We start from the raw sequence: 11300 nt of genomic DNA, 5'->3' as shown, positions 1-11300 counted from the left end.
TATGGTTTCTTTGCATTAACCAAAGGCAAATGTGCGGCGGGCAAAATGGGCGTCGTAGCGTTATCATATTTTGCATTTATTTCCGGATCCGTTCATTATATTGGAAAACCGAGTATAGAAAACGATTCTGCGTGAAATTTTACATCGCCTAGAGGTCATCATATGTTTCTATTAGTTGATATTCAATATGTACTGGAACTTAAAATGTCGCGGAACGGCGTCGCCAGCGCTCCGGCGTTCGAAAATGAGGGGGAAATCACTCGCGTAATAGTCGGGTCACCGATTCCTAGCATTACGCGTAATAGTAATAGCGTAATAGCCAAATTTTTTTAAAATTTTCCCTATTTAGGGTCCGATTTTGGCTAAATATGGATAATTTTGAGCGTAATAAGCCTTACGTAATAGCGTTATAGAACGTAACAGGGAGTATACACTGAGAATTGGTGGCCGGCATAATATGTAATGCCGGCCAGATTGGCCGGCATTATGGTCATTTTGCCGGCCGCGGAGGTGAGCGCCGGTGCCGGCCAGGGTCGAGCCGCGCGACGCGACTCTGGCCGGCATAAATTGTGTCGTCCTGGCCTCCACAATTTTTTTCCGGCCAGGGACGTCTCAGATCTGTGAGAGGGGCGGTCCTTGCGGCGGCCAGCCGAACTACTGTCCCCTGGCGTCCCCCCGCATCCCCGCGCAGCGCCGCGCCACGCCGCGCCACGCCGCGGCAGCCGTGTGTTCCCCCACCCCTCCCCCTTCCCTTCCTCTCTTCCTCTCCGAGTGGCGTACGCGTACAAGCAACGTGCGTGCAGTATCATTCCTCGCTCGTAAAATGAACCTCCACGCCAAGGTTGTGACCTCCGCAGTTGAGGAGGAATTTGTAAAAAGCGTTCAGCAGTCACCCCTGTACTGCAACGTTGACTTCTTGGAGGCTTGGAATGACCTGTCGCCTGGAATTACGCCGCTCGCCATCTCCATGGGCATCACATTTGGCAACATGCCATATGCTCTCGATGATGGCAAGTAATAACTATGTCTCTTTATTACCTCTTTATGCATCAACCATCTGTTTTTTTTAAAATTTTGGTCTGTCATGATTGTCAGTGATCAATGTGTGTTTCGATATTTACTGACATTCCTACTGTCTTACCTGCAGGTGATCTGTACAACGCGCTCTTGCTCAATGTCATTTTTGGGGGTGGCTGATGGGGCCCCTGTGGATGGCTACCAGTGTCCATTGGGGTTCATCACCCAGGTAAAGCAAAATATTAGTTCCATTTGTATATTACAGTAAATCCATCCAAAATTTTTGTCCTGGTGTAATTGCGAGTAGGCAAGTTACCACTGCAATGTGTACAGAGATATCTGTGTCTTGTTCCAGGGGAATACCATATCTCCAGTTCATCGTCACCTTGCTTTGATGGCCAGGCGAAGATGGCCCTGCATTACTTTCATGAGTCGGGGCACTTTGTCCAACCCTACCGAGCGAGGAAGATACCATCTTGTGTGCCCCGGAGACAATGTATACTGCCTAGGGCAGTGCTCTGGCCCAAGGGCATTGCGTGTCTGGTATTATGCATTCCTTGGGATGACACGGAAGCCTGGTTGTGTAGTTGTGGTTCCTCCAGAACTCTGCAGACTCGTACAGTTCCTGTGTCATACTTTCACATCTAGAGACATCTGTCCCCTGACTGGCCTCAACGTTCGCACTGACACAGTCCTGGCATCTGTGTCGTGTAATCTTTACAGGGCCGCAGCTGATGCCCAGGTTGTTGCGAAGAGACTGGACTTTTAATTACGTAATAAATCCACTGGATTCATCTCATTGTCATTCCAAATATTTCATGTATTTAGAGTACCTGATGTGTGTAACGTCCCTCACCTTCATATCGCAGTGTTATAGGCAATAACTTTATGCACAATAAATTGAAACTGCTCGGAGCCTTATGTTGTCATTCTCCTATCCCTCTTGCACTATGTACTAACTGTGGAATATTATAATGATGACTGTGGAGTTCCTATCAAAAACACTCTTTTTTAAAGCTTCATTTTTATTCTGATCATTAGAAATATTGCAATGAAATCACAAGGAAAACCATTAGTCACTCTCAACTATTTTACGGTCTTCAGCTCCAGAGAAGTAAGTGGAACTGCCACTCGAGCCACTGGAGTTGTTCATGTCTTTGCCAGATGGGTCTGCAACAATGCAAACATTTGCATGAGTTAGCAGCTTCAGCAGCTCCTGCTGCAAACATCTTTCCGCACAGCAGACTTGCTTACCTTGGGTGGCAGGGATGAATTCGTCATAAAGCCCTGGGACCTGCGATAACTCCGCAACATTATTCATGTCCATGCCTAAAAAATTAGTCACAATCTCCTCATGTCCATCAGCAGAGCCATGGTGAATGAGAGTTATCCGTCTCAAATAGGTTTTTGCCTCCTCCTCAGCCTCATGTTCAGTGTCTCCAGAGCCCAAAACGACTTGTAAACCATCATCGTCATCCAGTAAATAGCCTGGAGGTGGATTCTGCTGTGTCCCATGTTTCGTCCAAGTAGACGTTGCTGCAGAGATAACAAAAACAAAATCAGTTGCGCCTTTGTGCGGTGGTGTGGGCCCAGCCTTTCCTGCACTCGCCCTACCTGTAACCCCATCACACATCCCGAAAGTAATGACAACGACTTCGGTCATGTTGGTGCAGACTCTTGGAGGTTATGTTGGCGTCCTTTCCGTGTTGCGTTGGTTGCGTTGTGATGTCGAAGCAGACTCGAAGAAAAGCCCAGAGTGCGTTTATCTTCAACTGCGAGTCGGCGGCCCGCTCCGGAGATTTGGGAAATACCCCCGGGGGAAACCGATCTTTCCCCAAGTGCAAGAGAAAAGAAGAACAAAACGAAGAAGAAGACGGTTATCCACAGTGGTGTGTGTGTTCTGCTTCGAGAATGTTTCAAGCAAGCCTCTGGAAACTTTCCCTGCCCCACAGTTGCTTGTCGTGCACGATTCCAGTTTTCAAAATTGCAAATTTAATAATGTCTATTTTGCTTCAGGCTGCTGGGCAGTATCAAGCAGTATTATTACTAGGCATGGCAAATTTCTGTGATCAGGGTTTTTATAGTTGTGTTTTCAACTTTGAGTGCAAGGATTCGGAAATGAGGAGTGGCGACAAGCATTGTGGTGCAAAATGATTTTAATGGATCCTTCTAGTTTCAAACATTCACATACGCGTACATAAAAAAATATTAATCACAGTGTAGAAGCCTTAATTAAATCTTTAGTTCATCACAGACACCAAAAGAGGGATTACAATCAAAAGTGATGTTCATCAGTTCACGCTACATATATAAATAAATAAATAATAATCATAGTGTAGAAGCCTTATTAAAAACTTATTTCATCACAGACACAAAGAGGGATCACAATAAAAAGTGTTGTCAAAAACATGAGGCTTCATTGGCAGAACCACTTTGACGCATAAAATGAAACCAGTGGCACGGAAACTCACAGAGCATAGCCAAACAAATCAGAAAAATGAGGCTTCGCAGGCAGAACCACTTCGACGCATTCAATGAAACCAGTGGGAGACTCACATAGTATGCTGGTCTAGTAGTTGGTTGGGGGCTCGCAGTCGCATGGAGGATGGCCAGGCATGTGGCATCTTACTGCCACCAAAAGATTCCTCTCCATCAACAGTTCCACTCTCGTGCCCTGCACATACACATGAACAACAATACGACAAACGTCACACTCAACATTTACTGGTAATCATGACAGTGAGGTTAAGGGGGGACATCACTCCAAAAACAGTGCTTTTGTAAAAGCGTCATAAAAACCAAACGGAAAGAGAAAAATTGTTCATATTTTAACAGATTAAGTATTAAACAACACGTTGTCAATCCGCCAGGGCAGTACAGCGCTTTCGTTGAAAACGCATTTTTGAGTGTTAGGTTAGACCATTTCGCACGGTTGCAGCGCTGGACGCCAAACGGTTTGACCTAGAACAACGAAATTTGGTGACAGCCTTCCTGAGATGTCTGGCTATGGTGGGTACCTCAATCACATTTAAAAAATCATTTTAAGTTGTATTTGTTTCATGCCAAAAAAAATTGTTTAATTTTTTGGGTCAAAATTGTTTAATTTTGAACGTCAAAAAAATAATAAAAATTGACCAATGCAATTTATTTTGCTACCCACCATAGCGGCATGTCGTAGGAGCTTCCATGCTAAATCTCCCCCCTGTAGCTCAAAAACTGCGCCCTAGAGGCCTGCAACCGTTTGCAATTTCATGTTCCGAGAAAAACGCGGTCAAAGTTGGGGAAACTGGGCTTTTCCCCTATGCATGTTTGCGGCCCACAGCCTCCCAAATCTGCAATTTTTTGAATTTCGGAATGCGGTTTTCGCCATTCGACGCAGAAAAGAATGGTCTTTAGTATGAACTAATAAAAAAAAGTTGCGATTTTTTATCATTTTGGAGTGATGTCCCCCCTTAAATACACAATGGCACTTACTCTTAAACGTCTCACTGCAGTATTCATGTCATGAACGTTCTCGTCCTTTCCTGGCGCCAGCTCCACGTGCCACCGCAGTTCAGTGGTGCCAGGTCTCTTGAACTTGCGGGTCGACAAAGACACCACGCGGACAGCGGGCAGCTCCCGCTGCAGTCTCTAGAACTAGGGGTACGCGCCGTTTAGTGGGCGCGTAGTGTGGCTGAGCGATGCGAATTTGTGCACTTCGGACTTTGCTTAAGAAATGTGCAGCTTGTGGGCTCATATTGAGTGAAATGTAGGTCTGGGGTATAAAGGGAAGTGATTTTCGTTATCAGCACAAAAAAACTTTTGGGGATCAACGTCAAACTCGATTCCAAAATTTTGGTCCAAAATTGGTCAAAATTCGGTAATGCGTGAGTTTGGGAAAAATTTGGAAGTCATTTTTGAGTTCAGCGCCCCAAAAAACTGCACGAAACAATATAAAACTCGATTTAAAAATTTTTGGTCCAAAATGACCTAATTTGGGATGAAAATATTAGTCTGGAGTCGAAATGGAGGTGATTTTCGTTATCAGCACAAAAAAAACTGTTGGGATCAACATCAAAATCAATAAAAAAATTTTGGTCCAAAATTGGTCAAAATTCGGTAATGCGTGAGTTTGGGAAAAATTGGAAGTCATTTTTGAGTTCAGCGCACCAAAAACTGCGGGAAAAATATAAAACTCGATTTAAAAATTTTGGTCCAAAATGACCAAATTTTGGGATGAAAATATTAGTCTGGAGTCGAAATGGAGGTGATTTTCGTTATCAGCACACAAAAAACTGTTGGGATCGACATCAAAATCAATAAAAAAATTTTTGGTAAAAATTTGGTAAAAATTTTGGAAAAGCGTGAGTCTGGGAAGAGTTTGGAAGTCATTTTTGAGCTCAGCGCACCAAAAACTGCAGGAAACAATAAAAAACTTGATTTGAAAATTTTGGTCCGAAATGACCTGATTTGGGATGAAAATATAAGTCTGGAGTCGAAATAGAGGTGATTTTCGTTATCAGCACAAAAAAAAATTTTGGGGATCAACATCAAAATCAATTCAAAAATTTTGGTCCAAATTTGGTCAAAATTGGGTAAAGCGGAGAGTCTGGGAAAAATTTGGAAGTTATTTTTGAGTTCAGCTCATTAAACACTGCAGGAAACAATATAAAACTCGACCTGAAAATTTTGGTCCGAAATGACCTAATTTGAGATGAAAATATAAGTCTGGAGTAGAGATGGAAGTGGTTTTCATAATCAGCACTTCAAAAACTCCAAGAATCAATATGAGATTCGATTGAAAAACATTGATATCAAATTGATCAATAATGGGTAAAGAATGGGTCGGGGTTTGGTCTTCATGGATCACTCTTTGTCGTCACCAATACCCTGATGCCACACCAATGAGATTCCTTCAGTCGAGTAACATTCCATTGCCACCATTGAATCGCTTAATTAGCTACTCGTCTGATTGACTCACTATTCGATACATCTTTTTCTTCAAACTACTGAATTTACAAATTTATTAGTTATATTTGAGAAGCCTTTTGTCATTCTTTCATTTTAAACCAGTGAATTAGACAATATAGACTGGAATATGTAATCATAGTTTATATTAAGTGACTCAGTTTAGGGCAGGCTGATCTGAAGCATTCGACGGAGAACAAGTTTTGTCAAACTCAGTGAATCGTCTCATAAAGTCAAATGCAGACGCCACTTGTTGCTCAATACGCCAACATAATTTACCTTATTCATGCCTCGTGATATTTTATCTTGAGGGGAAAAGAATAAATATAGTATTAACATTGGGCTTGCATTCAGAGAGCCAGCTTTTAAACCATTACCAATACTTAGTTTCAGTTGTCGGACACAAGCTTTGGTGAAGTGAAAGGAATCGTGTCATTAAATCCAATTACCAAGTCAATCACAGCTCAAAACCTAAATCGTCTCATTAAACCCAATATCAGTTCAAAATCTGTTAGCACTAAATATATGGATTATTAATTGCACTAATTACATCTAATTATGGATTCTTTTGATCAATAGATTTTAGTACTAGAATATTAATGTTATCTTGCAGCATTGCAATAGAATGTTATTTCCCGAGACAAACCAAGACAATTAACATGTCTTCTAATTTCAACAGAAGTTATTCATGCATTTACCTGATCAGATTTTCTATGAAAATTTTAAAAAAAAGGGCAGTATCAGAGAGAATAAAATCAGTAGATGCACACAAAGGCAAACATTCTATTTACAATCCACAACTACACTCACAGTGCACTGACCTGAAGGAAGATTCCCCTGTGACGGGGGAGGGGGGAGAGGGGAACGAAACACGCAAACCACTCTCACATTCAGTTTTCGTATTTTCCTCTGTTGACACTCCGGAAGGGTTTCAATCATTCTAGAATGTTAAAAAAAATATCTCAGAACCTATTTGAGAACCCCTTTGCTCTTTAGTTTGTTTATTTGCATAAGTGCCGTCCCGTCTTGCAGACGGCTTGCAAGCGCGGCAGCCGGTATGAGAATTGGTCAGCCAGACACTGCTGCCAACCTAAACCCCGCTAATTACCTAGTTCAAAACGATGTTTTGAATATTTCAAACGATGATAATTGTTAATCTGAGATAAACTCCCCCTGTAGGATGTTTAGGAGACACCAGGTGTGAAATTTGGATACTATTCGTTCAGTAGTTGCTGAGAAACGTGAGTGATTACATACAGACGGACAGACAGACTCACGACCAGTCACTTTTTGGAGCGCCCAAACACGGCAAGGGCTTCGCTATCGCTCAGCCAATAAGAAACGGGAGGTGAGTTCCATAAACAAAGGGGCGTTAGGTTAAGTTCTGCACATCTTCCACTTACATCAAAGGCCTCCGCGGCCTCAGTGTTCTCATTAACGCCATAGCACAAGCATGGGAGATCGATGTAGGTGTCAGCCATTTCAGCAGCTAGGATCACTTGAAATGTGCAAATTATACCTAGGACCGAACTCGATGTCAGACGCAGACGAAGTGAAGTGACGTTGACGTTTTTAGACACGACTCCACGACTGTCATTGAACATCGAACCTCAACGATACATCGATCTCGACGTAGGGAAAAATTCGGCGATGAAAAATTTGCGGGCGCTCATTGCGTCACTTGGGAGTCTACGTCACTTCTCAACCGTCACCAACCGTCACGACGTCTCTACGTCACTTCTCAACCGTCACGACGTCCGGAACCAAAGCCAATATAAGTATAAGTCCGGAACATTGCGAGCACCTCAGCTCCTGCGTCCCGCAAACAACATGGTTCACGGCATCGCCGCCCTCGTCCCTCAGGTGAGCGATGGAGCGATGACCTTCTCTCTCTCTCTTCCTGGATGAGGGACCACCTTTCCTGACTGCCGTCACCCCCAAGAACTATGTGATAGTCATCTACAAAAGAGCTCAAAACAGGAATGAATCTATCAATCATGAAGGAACCAAATATTATTTAACTTAATCTGGTGAGGAACGCCTGCAATGCTCTGAATTGCACTTCCTCCTTCATTTCCTTTAGTGCTTTTCTTCTCTGTCCAGGAGTCATCTGCCTTTGCTCCTCGTTTGCTGTTGTTGCCGGACTAGATGTATCCTTATCACTTCTTTTTGCAACACTGTTGCAAAAGTCACTGTTGCAAAAACACTGTTGCAGGTTTCAGTCCGTCGCTCCGTGCAGTTGTCCCTCAACTGTCCGTAGTACTGGTTGAGGCCCTTGAGCTTCTGAGGCACCTCCTTAGGCTCATATAAACCCTCCTGGGCCATCCCCTTCATGATGGCTTGGTAAGGGGTACGGCAAGAAGTCATCCTGCAGGGAAAAAAATAAAAAAAACCCTGTCAGCGCGGGTGGCCTGTCTGTTCGGCCCACACTCGCCGCTCCTTCGCCGAGCGCGCTGGCCCGTTGTTCGGACCCACACCCCCGCCCCTTTCGCCGAGCGCTGGCCCGTCCGTGTCTGTGTCGCTAACCACTCATTTTCGCTAGCCTGTGTGTTCGGCCCTGCTTTTTTTCATTGCTATGTTCGTTTTTCATTTCTTTTCTGTGTGTGCAAAAACCAAAAGGTTGGGGAAAAGTGAGAGTCGTCAGTTGTTTTCACATTTTTGTATTCACACTTTGTTTTTTGTTTTTTCAATATTCCAGTTTTGTCCAGTTTGGGCCATTGACACCCTACATTTAATTAAAAGTATACAATAAGATTCTTTTTAGACTCAAAACTATGGTTGAGATCACAGAAGCGAGATAAAGGACTTACTTTCTAAAGTACAGAAACCATCAAACCCTGCTGCGAGCTGTCTAGTATTTGGTGGGGGCTCCGTTGGCTCTAATCACCGCCTGCAGCCGCCTTGGCATCGAGCGTGCTAGTTTAGATATGAAGTTTCCATCAGCACCAGCTCTGCGCTGGAGGGAAGCCCACACTTCTTCCTCTCTCTCCGGGGGTTCCATTCGCGCACCATTAGCGCCCACACGTGCTCAATTGCATTAAGATCTTGCGAATTTGGCGGAGACACCATGCGGACAACATGAGGATGCTGGGCTTCATGTTGAGAGCCATGCAGCGACCCGTGCTGCGAGCCGCCGTGTTGCAAGCCGTGCTCAGACATCCTTCAAGTAGACACGGTCGTGGATCCTGTTGCAATAGTAGCAGTAAATCAATTTATTAGAGTGATCATTTAGGAAGCTTCACTACAAGAAACGAGGGATATAAAACACAAAATGAACAACTAAACTGAGTACGTAGACTGAATAACACGAAAAAAAATACTTAGTCAGTCCAACCAAATTTTAGTTAGCCTTACCAATGCTTCGGTTCGTTTTGGCCCAACTAAGATGTTCCGTACCAGTAACGAAAATTTCGTCGGAAGCGCAGAAAAGTTTGTTGCCACAACGAATCCATCGTTGCAGCAGCAAATTGATTCGTTGCAGTAGCCGACTCTTAATTCGGTCGTGCCAACCAATGAATTCACTGCTGCAACGAACTTTCCGCTGTCCTAACAAATTTTTCGTTCTTCGAACGCAATTTTTGTTACTGGAACAAAAAATCTTAGTTGGGCCAAAACCAACCGAAACATTGGTTGGACCAACTAATTATTTTTTTCCGTGAACCTTAAATGAATATACAGTACATGATTTCCATTCAATATTTAATTGAAATTGCAGGCCTACAAAAAGGGCACTTCTTCATTTTTATTTGGCCCCTCTTGCGCCACAGATATTGCAAGGCGAAACTGTCGATTGCAGGACGGACACCTTGTGGCCTTCAGGACTTTCCTCTTAGCCAGTTCCTCCATTATTCGACGAGGCGCTTTGCCACCTCCTCGACTGCGACCGCAGGAATACTTCAGAGTATGCAAAGTTATTTTATACTTTTTATTTACCTTCGCCGAGTCGGGAGAGTGAGCACACCGCTTGTGAGACGAGGAAGAAGAGTCCCTCATCTCCTGCGCCGTGGTGGTCGTCGGGGCAGTGGTCGACGCAAGAGCTGCTTCCATCTTGGCAGATTTGGCGGCTGCCTTCGCTTCTTTGGCGGCCTGAGCAGCCTTGGGGGCAGCCTTTGCAGCTTCCCTGTCAGCCTTTATTTTCTCCAAAGCCGCCAACTGAAACGAAAATGAACACAGTTTACAGGTAGGTTCACACGACCAATGCAAATAACAAACCACTTAACATAACGATTACTTGACACTGCGAACAGGTCACAATAAAACGAATAGGAAATCTGGATGCTATCTGTAAAATTTTATCTAAATTAAGTTTTCATCTTGACTAATATTATATACACGCAGCGTTTAAATAATAAAATTGGACTTAATGTACACGCAGCGTGCACATAACAGAAAAAAAATTATTTACACGCAGGATTTTTCCCCTCAGACGTCCACCTACGGTGGCCATGTAGGACAAAATGTTCCTGCGTGCAAATAATATTTTGGCTTTTATTTAAACGCTGCGTGTCTCCAAGACACCAAAAAATTATTGGCACGCAGGATTGTAAAAAGTCTCCCGACCGGCGACTGAGTCCGGCATGGCGGCTTGGTGGGTGAGTGGATCCATGCTTGCACGGGTATTTTTTGGCCCGAGTTCGAGACTCGCCTTCTCAAAAAATTTCTGCGTGTCAATAATGAAAACCAGTGTTGTTTCAACGCTGCGTGTTTATAATAAATTCACATGTAATTTACACGCAGCGTGTCTGCAAGACCCAGTTTTATTATTTACACGCAGGAAAAGTTTTGCTGCGTGTAAATAATATTTTGGCTTTTATTTAAACGCTGCGTGTCTCCAAGACACCAAAAAATTATTGGCACGCAGGATTGTAAAAAGTCTCCCGACCGGCGACTGAGTCCGGCATGGCGGCTAGGTGGGTGAGCGGGTCCGTGCTTGTACGGGAATTTTTTGGCCCGGGTACGAGACTTTGCCTTTTTCTCAAAAAATTTCTGCGTGTCAATAATGAAAACCGGTGTTGTTTCAACGCTGCGTGTAAATTACATGTGAATTTATTATGAACACGCAGCGTTGAAACAACACCGGTTTTCATTATTGACACGCAGAAATTTTTTGAGAAAAAGGCAAAGTCTCGTACCCGGGCCAAAAAATTCCCGTACAAGCACGGACCCGCTCACCCACGAGTGGATACGCGCAGGAAGATGCCGCGGCACCGCCGATCGGAGCGCCCCCAGCGGCAGTGGTGGGGACTGGTCCGGGGCACCGTGAGACTGTGGCGCCCCTGGCGGACGAGACGGGAAGAATGGTGCTTTCAGATTTACGCGAAATTTCAAACTGGCGC

This window comes from Thrips palmi, unplaced genomic scaffold (assembly GCF_012932325.1).
Source record: "Thrips palmi isolate BJ-2018 unplaced genomic scaffold, TpBJ-2018v1 HiC_scaffold_19, whole genome shotgun sequence".
NCBI classification, from domain to species: domain Eukaryota; kingdom Metazoa; phylum Arthropoda; class Insecta; order Thysanoptera; family Thripidae; genus Thrips; species Thrips palmi.
This window is presented reverse-complemented; position numbering follows the sequence as displayed.